Here is a 23949-nt window from a genome sequence, read left to right as displayed (position 1 = left end):
GAGAGAGAGAGAGAGAGAGAGAGAGAGAGCCCTTCTCTGCCCGCCTCGGAGGCCGGGAGGATGCATCGCCCGGCTACCCCGCGCGGCGCTCCTTCCTTCTTCCCATTTTGCGCGAGCAGCGCGCTTTTACGCATTGCCTTGGACACTGGTGTGCGTGTGTGTTTGTGTGGAGAGGCGAGCTGCGCGTCTTCCCTGAAGAACGCGTGCCAGAAAGTGCGAGCCGTGCCTCTCGCGGGTGTGTGTGGAAGGGAGAGCTGGCGGGCGCCTGCCTTTCCGCGCGGGGCTTCTTTGTGTCCGCCCGTGAGGCGTCGGAAGGGGAGCTGCCCAGCGGCCGCGCGCTTTCTCTCTCCCTCTTCAGCCATTCTGAGCCCCTCTTGGTCCCCAAAGCGCTTCCCATCCCTCGGCCCGTCTCCTTGGTTTTGCACCCGCCGCAACAGGGCGCGTTTCCCCCCTCCCCTCCTACCCCTTCTCCCTCCTTCCCTCCCTCATTAGACGCGAGCCCAGCAATTGCTCGGTGCCATTCAGACTGAACAGCGGGATCTTGCCCGAGCAGGGAGCCAGGCAACGTCTCTCCTCCTCCCACCTCCTGGCTGCCTCTAACGTGCTGGTTTGAAAACTGCTCCAAGGAGCGGGGAGAGAGGGGTTGGGAGAGCTTTGGCTGGCTGGAGGAACGAGGGGAAGACACGCCAATACTTTTTATTTCCTCCCCAATGGTTCTTCTTTTTGGGAAGCAGGCGCTAGTTGGCGTCTTCAGAGGAGCTTAAAATTACATTCCTGTCCCGTCTGCGACCTAGGTTGTTTGGCTGCTTCTTCAGCGCAAGGAAGGGCTTTTGTAGGAAGGTAGTTGGTTTAGTTTCTTCACAGGTTGGTCACAACGAGGGAGAATTGCAGGAGGTTGTGCCCTTTGTTGGAGTGCTTTAAATCTCGGTAAGATGTCCGCAGGATCCCGGAGCTTTGCAGAACTCTGGTTTGCAGCCGCCTCCATTAATGAGAGTTTGAAACTACTGGGGCCATTCTGATAAGCTTCAGCCTAATCGCCAGGACAAAAGCTGTAGGGCTCAAACTTCAGAATGAATCTGTTGGATTTGGGTGGCACTGCAGATTTGGGGAATGCATCCTGAATTTGTCGACTGTCTGGTTCTCAGACTAATGGAGACAACACAGAAGTTTTCATGTTACTATGTTTGCAAGAACAAATGTCCTTGAATATTAAAGTTCCAGTAACTGCTTTGCAGACCTAGCTGTTGAACCTCGTTACAGCAGAGAATTGATTACTTTGAGTCGTCAACAAACTCTTCAGAACAATTTTTATTAGAGAAGCACTTGCTCTCCCACATACTGGGCCGATAAATGCAATGACTGATTCCTAGTGTTGACATCAGGTCATGAACCTGATTATGGGTGAAGTCTCTCTATGTTAGGGATTGAACCCGTATATAACTTGCACAAGCGGAAAGGTATGTTGAATCAATATTTGGCATGTTGTGCAACTGCAGAGACAACGTCCCGTTGCAGTTCTTTGATATTACAAGTCAGAGAAAGTTCTTGCAGCAATTTAGATCTTGGAGAGGATAATCTAATGGAGCCCTACCTTGCTGCTTCACGTGATGACGAATTAGTTGGTATAGTGCGTGCAAAATAAGACGAGATAACCTATTACTGTTCTTACCAGTCACATTTTCCTTCCAAAGAACAATAGAAATGCTTGCTCATATGTTGTGCTGCCACACAAGAGAGAGTTGCATAAAGTTGGTACATTTGAGGTGGTAAAAAATGTAGAATTTTCACAGTGGAAAGTATTTTTCATCTTTTCTTACCAGTATTGTTCAATTAATACTTTTCATAGATGGTTCCCAGAGTACTCTTATGATGCAAAATACCATGCTGGCTGTTGTGTTAGAAGTATTGTGCGTGTGCAATATTCAATTTTCAGGATATTGTACCTAAAATGGTGGGAAATCTCATTCTGAATTTAAAATTAATCTCAATATATCTATATATACACAGAGTGGCATCTATTTATGTCTGCCTTCTGGCACAGTGGAAATCTGCTTGCACAACGGGACTTTCAGTTTCTACCCTTCCCCTTCTGTGCACCCCCAAAAACTGCTCTACTGCAAGGTCAACTGTAGGCTATTTTGGAATTGAGGAAGAATTGCCCTCTTACTTAGATTATTATCTATTATTTATTGACTTCATATACCGCCTTATACCTGGAGGTCTCAGGGCGGTTCACAAAATAAAATCAAAATATAAAAACATGAAATACATAATCAAAATAAAAATAGCAACCCAGTGTCCACCCCCCCAACCCCCACATTTTAAAAGGGCACAGGATGTCAATCAAATCAACCAAAGGCCTGGTTAAAAAGGAACATTTTTGCCTGGTGCCCAAAGGTGTATAATGAAGCCACCAAGCGAATTTCCCTGGGGAGAGCATTCCACAGATGGGGAGCCACTGCAGAGAAGGCCCATTCTCGTGCCACCCTCCGGACCTCTGGAGATGACCTCCGGGTCCGGGTAGGTTCGTATGGAAGGAGGCGGTCCTTGCAGTATTGCGGTCATGAGCCGTTTAAGGATTTATAGGTCAAAACCACACTTTGAATTGAACCTGGAAACTAATTGGTAGCCAGTGCAGCTGGACCAGGATTGGTGTAATATGCTCAGACCGCCTTGCTCCGGTGAGCAACCTGGCTGCTGAATTCTGCACTAGCTGAAATTTCTGAACTGTCTTCAGAGGCAGCCCTACGTATAACACATTGCAGTAATCTAACCTTGAAGTTAACAGAGCATAGACAACAGTAGTTAGGCTATTCCTGTCCAGATAGGGGCATAGCTGGGCCACCAGCCAAAGCTGCATCCCCAGTCGTCTTATTATCTGCCTCTCTGGAGCAGATGGTGTGAAGAAAGTCCTATTGTGGCAGGCAGAAGTTGGTGACAACCCAGATACCAATAATCCCCAATCATTAAGAGTTTTGAACCCCCGTATTGTAGGGGGTTGGGCTAGATGACCATTACGGTCCCTCCCAACTCTTACCATTGTGTTGAGGGATCAGCAGTGAGAATTGGCCATCTTGAGGAGCATCTGCATGGAAGGGACATAACGACAAGAAGTTGATTAGATTCGGGCTGTTGAACTTGAGTCCAGTTTAACTCTGTGGGACTTAAGTTATAACTAACTTGTATCATGGATTCCAGGAGGACCCGAGATCATCCAACATAGGCTGCAGGCTATGCAAACCTACCTGGAGTAAGCTTTCTTGAAAACAAATGTGATCTTCTTCTGAGTTCAGTCACATTAATGCGTGATGTTCACCTGAATCCAGTCCAAGAGCCTGATAGGCTAGAAAAGTGTCCATCTATTTTCTCCATATATAGCAGAGGAGGGCATCTAGTTCAGGGTTTCCCAAACATGGGTCTCCAGCTATTGTTGGACTACAATTCCCATCATCCCTGACTGCTGGTCCTGCTAACTAGGGATGATGGGAGTTGTAGTCCAAAAACAATTGGAGTTTCCCAAGTTTGGGAAACCCTGATCTAGTTGAATGCAAGTACAATACATCTGAAACTGATCACAAAAGCCCAGTTATTTCTTGTAAAATACAGGACGCCTTCAGCACTCCCTAACTTCCCTGACGGGTGTGCTTCATCTTTCTAAACCTTTAAACGGGAAAATGTTAACAGCCGCCGACTGCGTCTGGGTTGCCGCTTTAGGACTTGATATTTACATTATTTCCAGTAGATGCCGAAAATGCACCATGCGGCTGAACGCATTACATTTCTGAAGTGCTTAAATATTAAGCCGTTCCTCAAAATAGATGCCAAGGGCAAGTAAGCACAAGTACAAGAATAACCCATGAAAGGAGGGTGGAAATGCATGAAAATGAAGCTGGTGTGATTAGTTGAAATTACAGGGCAGCAATGTGGGCTTGCTGGATGGAATGGAAGAAGCCTTTGAAGTAAGGTAGCTGTTAAGTTGTAAAAGCAGCCCTTATGCTACCCTTAACACCGGAGGTAACATCTGCAGGGGGATGCAGAGCTGAGGCCTGGCTTGTGTGCCTAGTCAGTAGTAGAATGCCGCATTCCTTGCCTAGCATTGCTTTGTTCACCTAGGTATGAAGCCTGGAAAAATTCCCACGTTTCATTTGAACTTTGTTATGTTGTAATTGACAAACCTTGGGCTACAATACATAACTTTGTGGATTTTTCATCTTTTTTAGGTTCCAGTTTCCCCCCGTGTTTTCTTTCAAGCTTTACGTGTTACTGTAAAAAACGGAAAAGGTGTCCGCTTTGTTTTCTGCCTTCACTGCTGATTCATGCGTTCATGCCAGACCAAACATTTTAGCTTCCACTTCCAGTGCTTTTCACAGCAAAGGGATCTGCGGTCCAGATAAAACGCAAGCTCATACCCAGACAACATCCTCACCTTTTCAGCAAGTGAATTATTTTAAAATCTGCTGTGTACAGTGTGCTAGATGCCATGTACACGATACTTACAACCCGTAGGTAGCAAAAAATGGCCCTTGAAAAGGAGTTCATACAAGAGTAATGTACAAGATGCTAAAAATTTGTCGCCTTCATGAAGTTCAAAGAGCTAGTGCAGCTCTTGGGTGTTGATTGCCCCTGAGCATGGCTGAGTGTAGCTCTGTGAGTGTGGATCTTATTACAAGCAAATAAAGCTATTGTTTGCCCACCTGTGAGGCATTCAGCAAGTGTGAGTTTTGAATGCTCTGCCCTCTCAAAGAAGCAACTATATTAGGAGTAGCCCTGCAGATGTCTGTGATAAAGGTCATACTTTGAGCTGAATGAGAGATCTGATCCTCCCCCTTTTCACACTATCTTGAGGACAAACCCTTCCTTGCACTCCTTTGTGTGGCTTGATGATGGAGGAGGAGGTGTGGGATGTCTCAAAGTGTCCTCATCCTGCTCTGCTTTTTTAAAACAAAAACAAAACCCCAAAGTATTTAAAGTGAAACATGCAAGGGAAATATTTCCAGGGATCCAACAGCCATTGTGGTGCCCTTCAGATGTTTTGGACTACAAATCCCATCAGCTCCAGCCAGCATGCCCATTGAACCTAGGAACAACCAATGGCCCATCTTAGTCTAGCATCCTGTTCTCACAGTGGCCAACCCTGTGAGAAACCTCCAAGCACAGGCATGGCCAAACTTAGCCCTCCAGCTGTTTTGGGACTACAACTCCCACCATCCCTAACTAATAGGACCAATGGTCAGGGATGATGAGAATTGTAGTCCCCAAGCAGCTGGAGGGCCACATTTGGCCATGCTTGCCCAAGCAGGACCTGAGCACAAGAGCACTCTTCCCTCCTGTGGTTTCCTGAAACTGGTATTCAGAAGCATAAACTGCCTTCAGGCATGGAAGCAGAGCATTCATCATCCTTCATGGGTTAGTCAGATATAATGGGAGTTGTGGTCCACGATATTTGGAAGGGTCCATGTTTACTACCCTTAGAGTTACATGTGAATGGATGTATTGGTTTAGACTACATTGGCAGTGGGCCATCAGTGAAACAACTTTGATTCAAAGCAGATGATACCCATTTCTCCGGGTCTCATCCAATTAGTGCTCATTCTGTTTAGCTTGCTTTCTTGGGTCAAGAAGGACATGAAGCCTGGGAGCAGGGAATCAAAGCTATTAGGAAGCGCTCCTCCCCAATGTTAGATTCTGCATAGTTCCTTACTTTAAAGCCACTCTCGTTCTGTAAATTTCAAGGGGCGGGGGGGGGGGGAGGAATACTTCTCCATAAAATGCATGCATGCTTTTTTATGCACCAATATTGTAGAATGGACATTACCACCCCGGTTATTTCTTTCTCTTCAAAAGTATAAAAAACAATTTTCGGGTCCCGTTGCTGTTTTGTTCCTGTTGTACGGTTTTCTTGAGCCCTGTTCAGTTTTGATCTCCTCTTCCCTTCCTTCCTTTTCTGCCTGCTATTTCTGTTTCTGCTGCATCCCAGGCACCCCCTTCACTTTTGCCTTCACTCCCACTTCGCTCCACATTCTGCCTGCTCGAGTGATCAAAGTACCATTGGCCTTGAAAGTAAGCTCCCCAGTTAAATAGATGGAGGCAAAAGCAGAAAGGTCATTTTTAATAAACCAGATGTTATTAAAAAACAAAAACAAAACCCCCTTCAGTTACTTACTTTTGGGCCTGTGGTTGTGCAGAGAATTCTCCTAATGGTCTCCTAGTTTTCCTTCCCCCCCCCCTTGCACTGGAAAACAAGAGTCCATATATATGCCTACCAACTCAGATGGCTTTAGGAGAAGATAAGGCAGATAGGTTTTTGGTGGCTACTAGCCACATTTAATACATCTTACCTCCATCGTCAGACACGGTATACCTGTAAATGCCAAAGGCTGGGAATTACAAGTGGGGAGGGAGTGTGCTGTTGTCCTCAGGTTCTGGCTATTATGAGAATAAGGGACGCGGGTGGCGCTGTGGGTTAAACCACAGAGCCTAGGACTTGCTGATCAGAAAGTTGGTGGTTTGAATCCCCGCGACGGGGTGAGCTCCCGTTGCTCTGTCCCTGCTCCTGCCAACCTAGCAGTTCGAGAGCACGTCAAAGTACAAGTAGATAAATAGGTACCGCTCCAGCAGGAAGGTAAACGGCGTTTCCATGCACTGCTCTGGTTCGCCAGAAGCGGCTTAGTCATGCTGGCCACATGACCCGGAAGCTGTATGCCGGCTCCCTCGGCCAATAAAGCGAGATGAGTGCCGCAACCCCAGAGTTGGCCACAACTGGACCTAATGGTCAGGGATCCGTTTACCGTTACTATTATGAGAATGGGAATCTGGACTAGATAGGCTACTGCCCTGACCCAGCAGGCTCTTATTTTTTTATATGTCCTCAGGTTGCATAATCAGTGCACCATCTTTGGTAATTAAAAGTATATAAAGCAGTGTTTTTAGTGGCTGAGCCACAAATGAAAATTCCCCCTGCATGGAATGCTAATCAAAATCTAAGCTTTGAATATTTTGGGAAAGCACGACCGGACGGCTTGAGCCACTTGTTTGTCTGGGACAGGAAAGAAGAACCAGAACTTAATCTCTCTATCTGAAAGGCTGACTGGTGCTGTTATGGGTATGAGAACTGGGGTGTGTGCGAACACAGCCATGGCTGCTACGGGATGTGTATACATGGAGTCTATTCGGGAAATGTGTGGCACTTGGTTGCTAACAATATATTTTCATTGGGCATTTTTGTCAGCTGGTTTTTCAGCGTCCATTAAAGTAAATGACCATGGGGTGTGATTTTGCAGGATTTGCCGTGCCTGAAAGGGGGAGAGTTGGCATTCCAAGCTTGACAGCGCAAGACAGTATATGACAGATGCATACCCTGCAAGGATTCTGCTGGCTCAAGCTGCTACCCATTGGAATTGACTCTTCTCAAAGATTGGGGGCTCCTGTTAGCAGAATGGCTGCTGCAATATACACAGTGGGCTCTTGAACCAATCGCTTTTTGCCATTTCGGGGAATGCTTTCCAGACACCACAAAGTGTGGACTACTCGGCAGCATTCTCTATAGAATGCCTTTCTAATTTCATAGCTGTTGCTCCTAGTGGCACGACGGGTCCATGCGTCTGGCTGTTAATCAGAAGGTTGGCGGTTCAAGTCCAACCAGGGACGGCTGTGGGCAGGATTCCTACATTACACTAGATCAGGAATGTCCAGCTCCCAAGAGACTGTGAATAAAAAACTGGCAGTGATGTACTCCTTTTTTGAGGGGTTTGGGTCAAAGTTGCTGAACTTTTTTTTAGGGAGAAAAGTCCAGGTTTTTTTTTTTGGGGGGGGGGGGGTGTTGTAAATAAAACAGGGGGATACTAAAAATGGGAAGGAAAATGTCAAAATTCATCAAAGGAGGAAAGTTGCTCACCAATAGATAAAAGATCACTAAGGAAAAAAACCAGCCTCACAGTGAAAACTCCATCTTCCGTTCTAGCGATCATGCACAAATGGAGGATGGGGCCAGGAAAAGGAGCCTATGATTGACTGGTCGACCTATTGGACACCCCTGCATTAGTTTCCCCTCGGGTTCCCTTCCCACTTTACGGTTCTAGGGTTCTAGGATCAGCCAGCTGCCGACTGGACTGGGATCTTAAAAAGAAAAGAGAACAGTTCTGCCAGACTGCTGCTGCTTTTTCCTCCCTTCCAGGTTTTGCCTCCTTGCAGTCTTACCTCACTGCAGCCCATTCTCATCCTTTTCCTCTGGCCCTCTCATTCATCCTGTTACTCTCTGCATAACCACAGGAGGGAAAGGAATGCTGGAAACATGACTCTGAAGTGCATTTTGAGAGTAGTTACCTTGTGGGCACTTAACCCATAGGAGGGCGGCGCTTTTACACCAGGATTACATAAGTAAGGTTGCGTGCCTCTATTGTTAGATGCCAGAGGGTAGGAACTTTTCTTTGCCTCTTGCTAACAGTCCCAGTTTCTTCTCCCCCAGCCCCCCAAACTCTTTTTGGCCATGGGGCAATGGGAGTCTGTCATACCTGCCAGTAGTTATTGAGCAGGGCAAGGCTTCCACCCTGATTTCAGGCGGCTTGTAGGTTGCCGGTATTCACAAATGGCTCTTTTCCCACACGCTCTTGCAGAGTGCTGTGTTTTCTTTGGCACCCTAATGAACACTTTTGAAAGCTCTCCTGTTTTCGCAAAGCGCCTTGACTGGAATGTGCATTCTCGTCCGCTCGGTTTAATGAAATGTTTGTCGCTTTCAGCTCTGTTTATACCACAAGGCTGCACTTTAGCAATGCTGGATGTTTCTGTGGGGAGGGCCTTTTCTGCCCTAAGAACCGATAATTCAGAGCTGCAGCTCTGTTCCTTTCCGCATTTTAAAAAGCTGTGTTTGGGCACTGCTTGTTATCTGACTGGGGGAGACTGGGGACCAGGCTAGTTAAGAAGCGGTTTGCACAAATGCACCTTTTGTTTCTGCTAATTAGCAGAGTGATTGTCAGCAGGTCTAAGCGGAGTCTTGAGAAAATAAGATTTACCTAAAAGGAACAATGTGTTTTTCCCCCTTCAGTGACTTAATGAGCAGAGAATATGACTTAAAACATCATCATCATAATCATTATTATTATTATTACTACTGCTACTACCAGTACACCCGCCCATCTGGGTGTAAGTTATTCTGGGTGGCTTCCGACACATATAAAAGCATCATAACAAGATGTCAAACACTAAAAACTTCCCGATACAGGGCTGCCTTCAGCTGTCTTCTAAAAGTGGTGCAGTTCTTTATCTCCTTGACATCTCAGTGTTCTCTATGCAGGCTATTTGCAAGAAGTCTTTATGTCATAATTCTTTTTATAAGCAACCCCCCCTTTTGACCCCCTCCCCCAATAGATTATATTGCGCTAGGAAGAAAGCTGTTGGGTTGGATCAGTTAGTTTCTCTTGATTCCCATTGAACAGGATGGACAATAACCTTGTTAATACATAACTTCCGCTTCTCAGGTTTGTGGTTTAAGTTACTCTTTCCAGGTAGATAGCCAGATCCTTCTCTCCTGGCTAAACAACGATGCTTTCCACCCGCCTAGTCATTCACTAATCCTTCTGACTCAGTAATTGCTGAAATCTGGTTAGGGTAGTTCTTGGGTAAACTGAATCCCAGGGGATGACATTCCCTTCTAAGGAACAACCTTAATCTACCCTAGGAATCTGCCCAGGAACTCCTTGTTTTAATTCCTAGGTCAGCCCAAAAGCCACATTCCCATTCTGGGCAACTTTCCAAGGGCCACATGGCAATAGCAGGGCTGGAGGCAAAAGTGGGCAGGGCAACGAATACTACTTTTGTACACTGGGCTATTTTCTGCACACAGTCACACACCCTTCTCTGTCCTGTATCTAGACTGAGCAAGAGGCATCGTCGGAATTCATTGAAACACTCCGTTACTACAATGCCTCCTCTTTCAGTTGATTCCTCACTTTCATTTGCCTTCTCAAGATCTCCTTGAGCATTTCGATTGGAGAGGCGATAGCCTGTCTCTAGTACTAGATTACTGATTCATGTGGAGAAGTTCTTTTGTTTCCGTGTTTGTTTTATAACCTAAAAGGCACAGCACAAAAGGAAAAGGGGGTGAGGAGGGATGAGGAAAACAAGCTCAGTTACCTGGTGGTTCTCACAATTCCTAGCTTGAATGGAAATAGTTTGACGGGGAGGATCCAAATGGAGCAGGTCTATCAGCAGGACTGATAACTGAGCGCCCCCCCCCCCATTTCTGTTTGTTGTAGTTTGATGGAGTGTGACTGCTAGTAGACTACAGTTGAAGGAGAGGAAAACATGCAGATAAGATAGCTTGCAGAGGCTGTGAGGGACTTCACATGCAGAATGGCAGGTGGTGGAAAAACATGAAGCTGACCTACTGCTTTCACACACACACACACACACACACACACACACACACTTTTCATTGAAACTGCTTATCTTGGTAGGTGTTCAAAAGTAATCTGAACCAGGAGATTTTTTAAAACAACCACAGCAACACAATTTCAGATGGAAAAGTGCAAATGGGAGAAGGGCTTAGCTTGCAATGGATAATTGCACCAATTCTCTTCCAGTCACACGTCAATCTAATATGTCCTGAATGTTGGTAGCATCAATTAGTGATGAGTAGTTCATGATAAATAGGGAGAGTCTGTGATTCAGCTCTTGCAGGGTGGCCACAAAGCTTTGCCTACTCTATCACAAATGATGATGATGATGATTTTGGGAAGAGTTACTAACCTTTGCAACCTCACTGCTCCTTAGCTTAGCTTATCTCTCTTTGAAGCAAAGGCAGAAATGTTTGTGGACTACCTACATCGTGCCTGTACTACATCCCGAGATTTGAGAGCTAAGAATGCTAGGACTTCAGGCGTATTAAGCAAAGTGTAAAAGCCGTGCCATGGCTTAGAGCAGCTGGTTTTAGATGGAGTTTGCGATGGGGTTGCAGAACTTCAGTCCTTGGACACTTAAGAACCAAGAATTCTGTATTCCCAGGCCAAGTGAAACGACGTTCTACCATCACAGCGTTTCTCATTTTCGAGAGGCAATCATTCCGTTTCCGTCATCCTGACAAGTCGTACTTCGGGCACTTTTCCTCTGCAGCGAGGCTGGCAGAATTCACAAGCCAAGAAATCGGTCTGGCGGCTGCAAGTTGTGCATCAAAATCGAAGAGACAGACTCCAAGGATATGGCTTGTGACAGGACCAAGCCTTGCTCCCCTCGTGCCCCAGTTGTATTTTGCCCTTGATTAATAGAACATCTCAAGGCCATTGTGTTAGCATATGCCACCTGCTTCCTAAAACGCAATACGGTAGCCCTTTCTGAAGTGCTGAAAGCACCAAATAAATTGCAATAACATTGTTTGGCAGGTGCACATCTCTGGAGTCTCTTGGCTGGCAAGACGGTGAACTGATGTGAGAATAGCAGGTTCCCTTCAGGTGGGTTGGACTACTCCCAAGAGTCACTGCTGCTCAAGACAGGGCTGAAATGTAGAGGAACAGGCTCTGTGTTCCTTTCCAGCAAGGAGAGTAGTTTGCAATGTACTTCGTAGCGTAGGTTGCTTCTTGAAGACGCTTTCCTTGTATTCGTGAACACTCGTGCTAAGCAGAGTTAAGAGATTCAGATACGCAGTCGTACCTTGGTTCTCTAACAGAATGCATTCCAGGAGTCAAACGGAACCGTTCGAATACCAAGGCGCGGCTTCCCATTGGCTGCAGGAGCGTCCTGCAGCCAGTCGGAAGCTGCGCAAGACGTTCGGCTTCCGAAAATCGTTCGAAAACCGGAACACTCACTTCTGGCTTTCGATCGTTTGGGAGCCGAAACCTATGAGATCCAAGGCGTTCGGCAACCAAGGTGCTGTTGATTGCAGTCATGGGATTGTTGTCTTTCACATGACGGTGTATGTTTTGATGTATGTAATTCCTACTTGAGTGTAGGCTACTTGAGTCCTACTCGAGTGTAGGCTGGGCCTACTCGAATCCTACTCGAGTGTAGGCTGCGCTCCTGACAGGTACGACTGTATAAGCTAATTGACAAATGGCACCTTAAACCTAGGTTATGGTCACCACAACAGAATGTCTAGCCACTATTCCCCCCCAATGAAAATGTATTAATAATGAAAATAATAATCTCATTTCTGCTTTATATTTTAAAGAACCAATCCCAAAGCAGTTTACAACACCATTCAAACATCAGATAAAACAATCCAGAATAAAACAAATTCAAGCTTCAAGGAAAATATTTCAGATCCTTCTCTAAGTGACATTTTGCTTTCCCCATATTCATTTACCTCTGGCCCTATCTGTTCCCCTACAAAACAAAATTCACCACACGCCATTGTGCCCTTTATAGCAGCAGCTTTTGGTGCTTTTATGCTTTTGGTGCTGCATAAATGATATATTAGTAGTGACAGGTGCAGAGATAATGCATTCAGAAAAGTCTGCACCTTCTGATCAGCCAAGAAACAACTTGCAATAAATACTAGCTGCAATAAACGGTTGAAACCCATATAGCCTATGGGGTAGGGGAATCAATGGATCTCAAGTCAGCAGGTATAAACAAGACCCTTTACCTCTGAAGCTGAAGTTCAGATATCATAGGCAGCAGCTAGCTTGAAGAATAACGTTGGAACCATGATTCTGTACAGATTCATGCTTCCCGCTGCAAGGAAAATAAAAATTGCACGTTGAAAAAAAAACACAACTTGTTATTTTGCTTTGGCTCCAAGCAAGTTTGCTGTTCACATAAGACCTATCTGAGATGGTTGTCAATTGGAGTAGGCCGTGTTTGGTCTTGCTTTTCCTTTATAGGGCAGCTTCCTAGGTTGATAGAGCTACATAAATGCTTTCGGTTTACATGAAGGGGTCATGTAAACATCTCAGATTCCTAGGCAGCGTCAACATAGTATGTTGGATGTGCTTAGTGCCTGGTATTTATTTTGGCCCTGGGCACGGCTGAATGCAAAGTCTGCAGTTTTTAAGTATAGAGGTGACCCTCTGTTCTGGAAACACTTTTTACTGCCACCAGTCTCTTCTGGTATGCAAATGAGCATTAAACATTTATACAAATATTGCTAAGGGTTGCATTTCAGTGGCATTGGCCCTGTACAAGTCATTTCTACAAGTTTATGTAGTGTACAATCAAAATAACTTAAACTTTTTAAGTGCCAAAGAGAATTAAGGCTGCAATCCAATGTATGCTTGAAGTAATCCCAGTGAACTCATTGGGGCTACTTTTGAGTATAAGAAGGGTTGCATCATAAACCAGACACACTCTGTCCATTTTTCAGTACAGTCATACCTCATGTTACGTTTGCACCAGGTTGAGCGTTTTCAGGTTGCATCCTGCGGCGACCTGGAAGTACCGGAAAGGATTACTTCTGGGTTTCACCGCTCATGCATGCGCAGACGCGCAAAATGACGTCACGCACATACGCAGAAGCGGCAAATCGTGACACGCGCAGATGTGGGTTGCATTCCTTTCAGGTTGCGAACGGGCCTCCGGAACGGATCCTGTTCGCAACCAGAGGTACCACTGTACTTCTTGCATATGCATTGCTGTAGCTTACTTCAAATAAGGAAAGTACAGTGGTGCCTCTGGTTGCAAACGGGATCCATTCTGGAGCCCCGTTCACAACATGAGCAGAACGCAACCCGCGTCTGCACGTGCGGGTCGCGATTCACCACTTCTGCGCATGTGCGTGGTGTCATTTTGAGCGTCTGCGCATGCGCAAGCGGCAAAATCCAGAAGTAACCCGTTCTATTTATTAAATTTGCACATTCTGGATCAGGCTACATAGAAGTAAATCCCATCCATTTAGATAGGGCTTACTTTTAAGTAAATTATCTGGTAGTAAATTACGAGTAGTGAATCTGGTAGTAAACTATTAAGCCACCTGAGTCTGTGTTGTCCACGAAATATTTTTGTTGCAGTTGGTAATTCTGTACATTTTCTGTATTCCATATTGTATAGGCTCCTATAACTCAGTAAATGCTCCTTTGGCCTGGGGTGCAGTTCTGTTTTATCACACTTTCCAAAGCTTTTTCTCAGAGTATGCATTTGAAAACAACGCCTTTTCCATTTAATTTCTTTTACAACAAATTAGTCCTTTCTGTTACAGAAATGTGAGAATATATGCAGCAAGAGCACTTGTTGCTTTTTTGGGGGATGGATGGACAGGAACACTAGAACTTCCTATAACTTGAACCACCAGCACCTTTTCTTTAAAGTGACATGAAAGGAGCATATCCTTAGGTAACTAAGGGACTTAGGTGAGCTTCCTGCTTCTCTACTGACTTGCCACTCAGATTCCCAAGATCAAAGCCCAGGCTTATCAGGTATAGGGTGGCATAAGTAAACAGGCGACTCAATAGCTGGTAAGTAAACTTATTCACATCCCTGGATGCTTGAAAGCTAGTTCTTGGTACTGGAATGCAGACTATTTCACATTGGCTATGAAACTGGAGTTTTAAAAGTTTAATTAATTATGAATATGTGTGTGTCCGTATAGTTGTGGACAGGTTCTGTTACACAGGGCTCTCTGCGGAAGCGGATGCCGTCGGAGGTATTTTGAGAGAAATTCCATTTTGTGTTCGTGTGTAGGGGACGTACGGCTAGAATCGTTTAACTCATAGATGGGGAACCTTTGGCTTTCCTGTTATTGTTCAAAAACAGCTTGCGTCTGCTGCAACCTGCATTGCCAGTGGTTGGGGTTGTTTTTTTTAACTTTATTCCAAAACCGAAAAAGAATTACAAACATCAAATTCAAAACCCATATTCGTTTTGTAACATAAGCCTATTACATAGTTGACTAGATTAAAATATACCTAATTGCTATAGACTTCCCTTTGCTATATATAAATGCAACGCAACTAGAAATATTATATTAGAAGTTTTTATAAATCCCCCTATACCCCCACTCCCCTTCACCCATGTGTGGTCTCAATAATTTTTTTTATTTCTTCCATCTTGTTGTGTTGTTGTAGTTTAATAATTATTCAATTGTTTCTTTTATTATTTCCTTGCTTACCCGTGCACATTTTACACATTATTAACATTCCAGTTCCAGAACCATATTTTTTTCATGTATTCCTTCATTCCATCCCACTCCATCCAAGAGTGGGATGCAGTGGTCGGGGTTATGGGAGGTGTAATCTCAACAACTAATGGAGAGTCACAGGTTCCCCATGCCTTCTTTCACTAATGTTATAAGCAGCGTTCAAAATTCGCCAGGCACATTTTGCACCTGGCTGTCGGCTTCTTTGCGACCAAGTGAAGATGCCCAAACACCACGATGACGCCTGATGTCTCCATCATCTGGAGAAGCATGCCTGGGGATCCTTGGATCTTGACTGCTTTCACACACTAGCAATGTATCTATCTGTTATATTTTAATCTGCACAATCAGAATGAATTTCAGGAACCAAAAAAGTCGTACTGAAAGATACGACTTTAGATCCGTCTGGCCCCAAAATAGCAACCACGCATTCCGTTTTGGTGGTTGCAACCCTTGTTTAGGGAGCCATTTGGTGCCTATCTTATATATCTTAGTTTCTAATACAAAATATAAGATGTTTCAGAAGTGATGAAGCCAGGTCACTTACTGTGAGAGATGGAATTTTCTCACTCAAGCTATAGTAGAAAGCGGACTTTGTTTTTCCATGGAAAATTCTATTCCCAAAAATGTGTCATTTAATTAGTAAAATAATGAATGGCTGCCCTGCCATTCAAACTGGGCAGTTTCACAGTTGACATCCCCCCCGCCCCCCCGTATCTGGGAAATAGCTAGATGCATTAAATTTCACCATGCCTTAGATATTGATGGTTTTCAGTGTTTCAGTGCTTTCTCTCTCTCTTTTCAATTAAACAATGGCCCCATTCATAGTTCATGGTAAACCATAATTAATTTTTAAAAAAGCAACTGTTGCTCTGTAAGAGAATTTCAAAATTCGCAGCTGAGTAATGCCTTTATTAGGACCAACCAAAATATCACAGAAGTGTGGTAAGCTTTCAAGTCTCTGAGTCTACAAGCTGACCTCACGACCACAGCAGCCTATTCCCCCCCCCTTTTTGATTTTTAATTTTTCCTCCTTCCCCACACCCTGCTTTGTGTAACGTTTCGCAGGATGAAGAGTTCTGTTCATCATGCAAAATGTTGCACAAGGAAACAAAATGCGAAAATTAGGCTGCTGTGGTCGTGAGGTCTGCATGCAGACTGTTCCACAATGGAAATCACAGGCTGAATAAGTCCATTGCTACTTCATCCCAGAATTCAAGGCTTGTAGAATTTCAGGGTATTTGCAGCACCTGGAAGGGACTGTATTCAGCCTGCATTCTCCACCTTGCCTGATGAAGAATTATGGAGAACACAAAAGCTTACACGGCTTTTGTAAAAATTTGGTTGGCATAGTTAATAAGTTACTGGGCACATGAAGATTGCTCTTGCTCTGCTCCTTGGCTTCATGTGTTGTGATTGCTCCTTCGCTTCTAGTTTGCAGATAGAAGTTTGTGTTTGAGATGGAGAAACACTTGAGACGTTTTCTTCCCTTTATGCGGAACAGATCCAGCTAAAATTTAAGTAGTTCAGCCCATAAGCTACTATCAAGAGCACAAATCCAATTAAAAAGTCTTAGCCTAGTAAGAAGGCTAATACGTTGGAGTGAGCTCATCGGAGTTGCTGCGTTTTGTATTCGGTGCATCACTTTCTGTGATGTAAGGCAGTGTTTTTCAACCTTTTTTGGGCAAAGGCACACTTGTTTCATGAAAAAAAACACGAGGCACACCACCATTAGAAAATGTTAAAAAAATTAACTCTGTGCCTATATTGACTATATATAAAGTAATTCTCTTGAATAGGAATCAAATAAATACAAAGGAAGTATTTTATAATTACTTTATTATGAAATAGTAAGTAAACAGAAATATGAAAAATTATAAAATACTTTATTTTTAAACCTTTCGAATTTTTCAATTTTTCCCACGGCACACCAGGCAATACACCAGGCTGCGGAACAGTGGTTGAGAAACACTGATGTAAGGAACCTGAGAGCCCAAAATATGCAGCACGATGCATTCAATTATCTATATATAGCAGCCACCACAGCAGCAAAACACTCAGTTTCTCCTTGTCTACTGTTGATGACCATGCATCCCAGAGCACTGGGAAGCCTCAGTGCAACATTGGTAGGATATAGGAGGGCATCAGCCTGCAGGATCAGGCCAGTGACCCATCTTGACCAGTATCCTCTTCTCATCATGGCCAAACAATACATCCCTGGGAGAAGAACCCCAGAAGCAGGACCAGAGTGCTACACCAAGACCATTGGTTCCTGAGTAGAGCTATTCACTGGCAATATTAAACAGATATGAGTCAGGGCACTTTGTTTGCAGCACAAGCGCTGCCGCGTACTGAAAAATGACTTCCAACTTAGCATTCCAGACATTTATCAGGTTCCATGATCTTCTCCTGGTGGCCTTCCTGTCTTTCTTGCCTGGAGGAGAAAATAGCAGGCTCTCTCTCTCTCTCTCTCTCTCTCTCTCTCTCTCTTTCTCCTTTGTTCCATAGCTTCTGTCTACCACCCAACCCTCCTCTCTTAGCAGCTGTTTATTGCTTTTCAAACTGGGGCCATTTGTTGTCTTGTGGAATGTCTCTTCCCAGCCACTCTCCTTCAGCCTGAAGACTGGGAGGGACAATTGTCTGAAGCAGTGTGTGTGTGTGTGTGTGTGTGTGTGTGTGTAAAATAAGCAGAAGCAAAAGCCTTTCTCTGTCTCTCCATTTGCTTGGATCCCCACCCCTCTGGGTCTGCTTCATTTGTAGGACCTCACCCTTAGCAGCACTAGGGAAGGAGTGCTCTTGTGCATAGGTCCTGCTTCCAGGTTTTCTTTCCACAGTCCTCCCTTAAGAAGAGGATGGTGGACTTAATGGACTGCTGGCAAGATCCAGTAGGCTCTTCTGTGTTCTTACCCTCTGATTCATACCTCTCCCTGCTTTCTCGATCTCTTTCCGTCGTGTCCTAAAGCACAAAACATTGCAGCCAAGCAATGGAAGGCTAAGCTGTAAGCCATATATTTTGAACACATACATTTTAAACATTTTAAGGACAGGAATGTGTGACCTTTGTTTGTTTATTTTAAAACTCTCCAGACCTTTCATGTTGATTTTTGTTTTGTTTTGTTGTTGGTTAAAGTTTAATTGAGGAGAATGTCTGGCTGTCTTGTTGAACTTTCCAGAGCCTGAGATACACAGCCTTTGACCTTGTGCATTTGTCAAGATATTTGGCTTGGCTATCTGCTTAAACTGCAGTCTGACTCCGGGGAAGGTGTGTTCCTTGCAGAACAAGCTATGCAGGGTCTGTGCCGACGGGATCCTTGTGGGACAATTGCTGTTGGAAAGATGGCAAGTCAGCAGAGCTGTTACGGCTTCCAGGTTCCTGGCATTAAAGAAAAGTGGTGGTTTTGACCTCCTTAGCATACAAGCTATTAAAGAGCGAAACATTACTTTCCTCGGAGGGGCAGAATCTATTGCTGACCAAGGAAGAAAGCTGCCCGTGAGTCTTAATTTCACATCCACAGGCAGCAGCACTTGGAAGTTTTTAGCTCTCATTCAAAATGAATGCCTCTATGCAGGTATTTTCCGTGCTTCTGTGCTAGACTGCATTTGGATTATATAAATGCTGAAAGACTTGGTAAACAACATGTAGAAACGAAAAACAAAACCATATTATCTGGGCCCAGTCCCCCTTCTCTCTTCCTGTTCCCTGGTTTGTGTGTTTGGTTTTTGTCAACTCCCAATTGTAACTCAGCCTTGCTTGTCCTGTCAACATGATTATGACCCCTAATCCTACCATTTATTTATTAGATTTATTAAACTTCCTATCCCACTTAGTGTTTGGTCAGCTCCATAGTTTTCTGAGGGCAATGAATTTAAAAGAGAAATTAGTAGTCTGACTAGGGTAGATGTAGTCAACATGGAGCCCTCAGGTGTTGTTGGACTACAACGGCTATAATTTCCGTCAGTTGGCCTTGTTGTCTAAGGCTGAGGGAAGCTGTATTCCAACGGTATCCAGAAAATACCAAATTGGTGGCCCCGCTAGGCGTACATATATTTCTCAGCCACTGTTGCCACGAAGTTAGCTCCAAATTGTGTTCCAGCCCATGTTCAGCAGGACTTACCAGTTATCAATATACATAATAAATGCCCAACTATATTGAGAGGAAACTACATAAGGTATTGGGGTTTGTGAGACCCTACAAGAATTAGCAGGAGTTATAGCCCCAGATAATTTTCTATTAAATGGAAGTCATTGTTAAATAACAATAAAAATGATGCTATTATTTTGTGTGCAATTCCATACACACTTATCAAACTCAATGGTACTTGTTTCCGAAGAGTCATGTATCGGATTGCCCTGTAAAAACTCTCTGGTTGTGTTTTTAGAAATGGAAGTAGCTTTCGTTACTCCTAGTTGGCTTATTTTATGCTTAGTGTAATTGTTTTTGCTGATATTCCAAATATGGATGAATTGAGTGGTCCTTGGGTCAAGGACCCACTATATAAAAATGTTCTCTGAATGCGTTTACCACTGCATTCCTCATTTCACTGGAATTAAAAATCTTGAACACCACTCCCAGTTGTTCCTGGTATATTTTGCTTGTTGATGATTCAGTAGCCCAAAGGCCAGTTAAGTAAGGAATAAACTGACCGATATAAGGACAGATTATATTGAATTAATTTTTGTAGAGTTATTTTGTTAGAAAAGTATTGGTAAGGGGGATAGATTTTGTACAGGTTTTTCCTCCAAACCAGAGTTCACAGACATGTGTCTTACATAAAGAAACATATGCACTGACTTTATTTTAAAAGTAATTCTGGGGTTCAAATTAATGCCTTTTAGTCACTGTGCCTCTTAAGAACTTATTCAGTGGAAATGTACAAGAACGCAAAAGTATTCCTGAACAGTGATTTCCCTTGTGTGGAAAATAATTGAGTTTTAATACCAGACATGCTGGTAATGGTCTTTTAAAAACAAATGAATATATTGTCCTGATTTGAGAGCTCATACACACACACACACACACACACACACACACGTGTTAAGTACTTTCTCATATGCATGATGAGCAGCAAATTTCTAAGAGATCTTTAAGGAAAAGAAATTAATTAATTTAAAATCAGCAATTTTGGAGAGAGCAGACTCTGCAACCATTTAATTTCTGTTCAGACATAAGCATAATGTCATATCACTGAAAACTTTAATTGTATGGAATCTGATGTTTGGGATCAGCAGAAGAGACAACAGGTTAAAGAGAATTGTATATTTGACGTATGGATACCATTAATAGTCTGTTTACCCCATAGGCATTTTCTAGATTGCTTTGGATATGCAGGTGTGGATGACAGAATTTCTGGTCTACACAATAAAGGCAGATAAAACTACACCTTTAGTTTTAGTAAAATCAGAATGCAAATCATGGGCACTCGTGTAAATCAAGAGAGATGTATCTTGAATTTATAATAACCCTCCATTCTTGAATGAGGATTGTGGTGGTAGAACAAATAGAAGATTACACTTGTAGCTCATAGATCATAAAATTGTAGAGTTGGAAGGCGAACCCCATGCAATGCAGGAATCTTTTGCCCAGTGGGGGACTTGAACCCATGTCCCTGAGATTCAGAGTCTCATGCTCTACTGACTGAGCTATCCCATAGTTTCACTGTCTGATGTGGTAAAATGCCTTTCGTCCATCTCAAAAGTGGGCTCTCAGTATTACACCTTAGCAGCGCAACCGTGAAATGGAAACTAGAGTGGAGCTAGTTGGTTAAGTACAGTTAATGACTAGAGCTTAATGACCATACGTACCAGGATCAGAAATCCTGCAACCTTGTTCTCATATTATGTACAGTGGTACCTCGGGTTACATACGCTTCAGGTTACAGACTCCACTAACCCAGAAATAGTACCTTGGGTTAAGAACTTTGCTTCAGGATGAGAACATAAATTGTGCTCTTGCGGCACAGCGGCAGCAGGAGGCCCCATTAGCTAAAGTGGTGCTTCAGGTTAAGAACAGTTTCAGGTTAAGAACGGACCTCTGGAACAAATTAAGTACTTAATCCGAGGTAGCACTGTATTTGGGGCCTGATACACCTTTTTAATCTGCTCTTTCTGCACCCTTCTTTGTCTTTCATTGCAAACGTTGGGTGAGTTTGAGATTCCTCTCAGCCCTTTCAGTGGTTTCCCAGGTGGGGTGCGTCTTTGCAAACGTTCCAGTTTCGTTGCAGTTTTAATATTTTGCTTTAATAAACCTATTGAACTAAGTTATCCTCAAAAAGGTGTGCCAGTAGCTTCTAGCACAAAACATAGAATTTTCTTTTTAAAAAAAACAACCAAAATGTTTAACGCCACCTATGTAAGCATAGGTCTCGTTTCTTGTGAATGCATTGCACATGAAATTACAGCCCACACCAATCCAAAGGCTTGGGGAAAGTGACTTTCTTCAAAGTAATTATACATAAAGACCCAAGCCCTGTTTTCAGACGGCTGGTAATTGCATCTGCGATCTGCATGACACGTAAATAAAATGCTGCTGAACTTCCACTGTAGCACAAATTTCAGTGAATCTAAATGTTGGAAGAAATACCGGTTTCTGTAAAACTGCTGATGAAATAGTCCCATGCCTCTTAGCAAAATTTGGGAATTGGAATGGGGGATAATGAAGCATACATTAACAAGCAAAAATTAAATCATAGTCCTTTGCATGGCTTCTCCAGCAACAATATGCCTCTCGAGAAAGGATTCGTTGCAAGTTCAGCGCAGATGTGTTGGCTCTTGCACCAAATTCTTCCACCAGGGTATAGCAGCTTGAATGCTCTCTGCTGAATCTAACCACCTCTGGGTTCAGACACCTCACCTCTTTGCTAGGATGTCACCATGGTTTGTGCATTTTGGCTTTGGAGGGTTGCACTGCCCAAGCCCCCAAGGTTGAAGAACTACCCAAGTGAAAAATAAGAGAGTGCCCCAGTGTCTTCTGTATTGTAAAACTTCTCTGGTGTGCCTCAGATTGTGCTGGAGAGGAAGCCTGTGATACCCTTAGCATGGGCGTTGCGTGCTGTGCCCTGTCCAACTTTGGCCAGCAAGCAATAATGGAGAGGCTGGGCATTGCAGGAATCTTTCTCACTTGGCAGCAGTGTTAGAAACTCAGATATGAAATCTAGGAGGTAAATGGCACCTTAAAACCTAGGTTATGGGCGCAACAACTGAATGTCTAGGCACGCTTTTTTAATAACAAGAATGCAAAGCTGAAAATGAATGAACTGCAGCTAAAATAATTACGTTCATTTTTCTCATGGTCCAGTCCTTCCCCTGCCCACCCCCCTAATATTCTTAAGAGGGTCTCTTCTCCAGTCTTCAGAGATGGGTAGGCAAACTAAGGCCCCGGGGTTGGACCCAACCCAGTCGCCTTCTGAATCCAGCCCACGGACAGTCCAGAAATCAGTGTGTTTTTTACATGAGTAGAATGTGTGCTTTTGTTTAAAATGCATCTCTGGGTTATTTGTGGGGCATAGGAATTTGTTCATTTCCCTCCCCCCTTCAAAATATAGTCTGGCCCCCCACAAGGTCTGAGGGACAGTGGACTGGCCCCCTGCTGAAAAAGTTTGCTGACCTCTGGTCAGTAACAGGAAGTGGGGAGGCAGGAAAAGCTCTGCCTTTCCTTCCACTCCACAGTTTTAATCTGAAATTTTAGGTGCAGTACTGAGCTCAGAAACTGCTCGCACTAAAGAAATTCCCTGTCGCAAAATGCACCTAGAACAATTGGAGGTTCCAACACCGTTTGGCAGACACCCTCTCAGCCTTAAAGGACATCCCAGGATTCTCTGCAGTGTTGCAGAAAGGGTTACCTGTTTTGTCTGAAAATTGCATCTGGATTAGCAATTTGGGAACAATTTCTTATTCTGGAAATTACCAATTTGCCATCCAAACATGAAAGCACATTGCTCTCCAAAAGTTAAGCCCTTTTCTTCGCTCCAAGGCCAGCAGATGGTGCCATTCAGAACACTGATTGTCAGTGAGTGTTGATCTATGTTTACACACTCACACACTTTGCCAAAATATCTGAACAGTTGCTATCCAAGCTGGACAGCTACTTTATTGAATGAATAGAGGGATGATCTTCAGTCACTGGAAGGTCCACAGAGAGTCTTGTCCTGGTGTGTGTGTGTGTGTGTTGACAGTATTTGGTGGGACCGCAAAAGATGAAAGGTTCCAGGTGAAACATAGCTTCTTACGTGTTAGCAAACTTGGCCACTGGTTTTGTGTGGTGTGATCTTTCTGCCCTCTCAGAGAATTAGAGCTCTCTGGTTTCACAGGATGTGTGTGGAATATGCCAAGCAAACCACAAGCTAGAAACCAAGAACAAACCACGGTGTGTTGGGTTGATGCACACTCAGCCAGATAATGCAATAAGACCAGAAGAGGAGCAAAGTGGGTGTGATCTGATCACTGGGAGCCCACAAGTTTGTGTGAAGCAATGGTTTGGTTTAGTGTTATATGTGAACGGGTCAGTGTGTGTAGAGCATAATGTGTTGTTGTTGTTGTCGTTTAGTTGTGTCCGACTCTTTGTGACCCCATGGACCAGAGCACGCCAGGCACTCCTGTCTTCCACTGCCTCCCACAGTTTGGTCAAACTCATGCTGGTAGCTTCGAGAACACTGTCCAACCATCTTGCCCTCTGTTGTCTCCTTCTTGTGCCCTCAATCTTTCCCAACATCAGGGGTCTTTTCCAGGGAGTCTTCTCTTCTCATGAGGTGGCCAAAGTATTGGAGCCTCAGCTTTAGGATCTGTCCTTCCAGTGAGCACTCAGGGTTGATTTCCTTAAGACTGGATAGGTTTGATCTTGCAGTCCATGGGACTCTCAAGAGTCTCCTCCAGCACCATAATTGAAAAGCATCAA

General features: G+C 44.0%; 1 protein-coding gene across 1 annotated transcript in view; it reads left to right on the top strand.

Moving 5' to 3' along the window:
- The window catches only part of PTK7 (protein tyrosine kinase 7 (inactive)), a 101164-nt gene that overhangs the window by 249 nt on the left and 76966 nt on the right, over positions 1-23949 (top strand). The gene's annotated exons all lie outside the window — the stretch shown is intronic.

This window comes from Podarcis gaigeae (genome assembly GCF_964106915.1).
Source record: "Podarcis gaigeae genome assembly, chromosome: 3".
Taxonomy (NCBI): Eukaryota; Metazoa; Chordata; class Lepidosauria; order Squamata; family Lacertidae; genus Podarcis; species Podarcis gaigeae.
The sequence above is the reverse complement of the archived record's forward strand: the minus strand, read 5'-3'. Positions and strand labels throughout refer to the sequence as shown.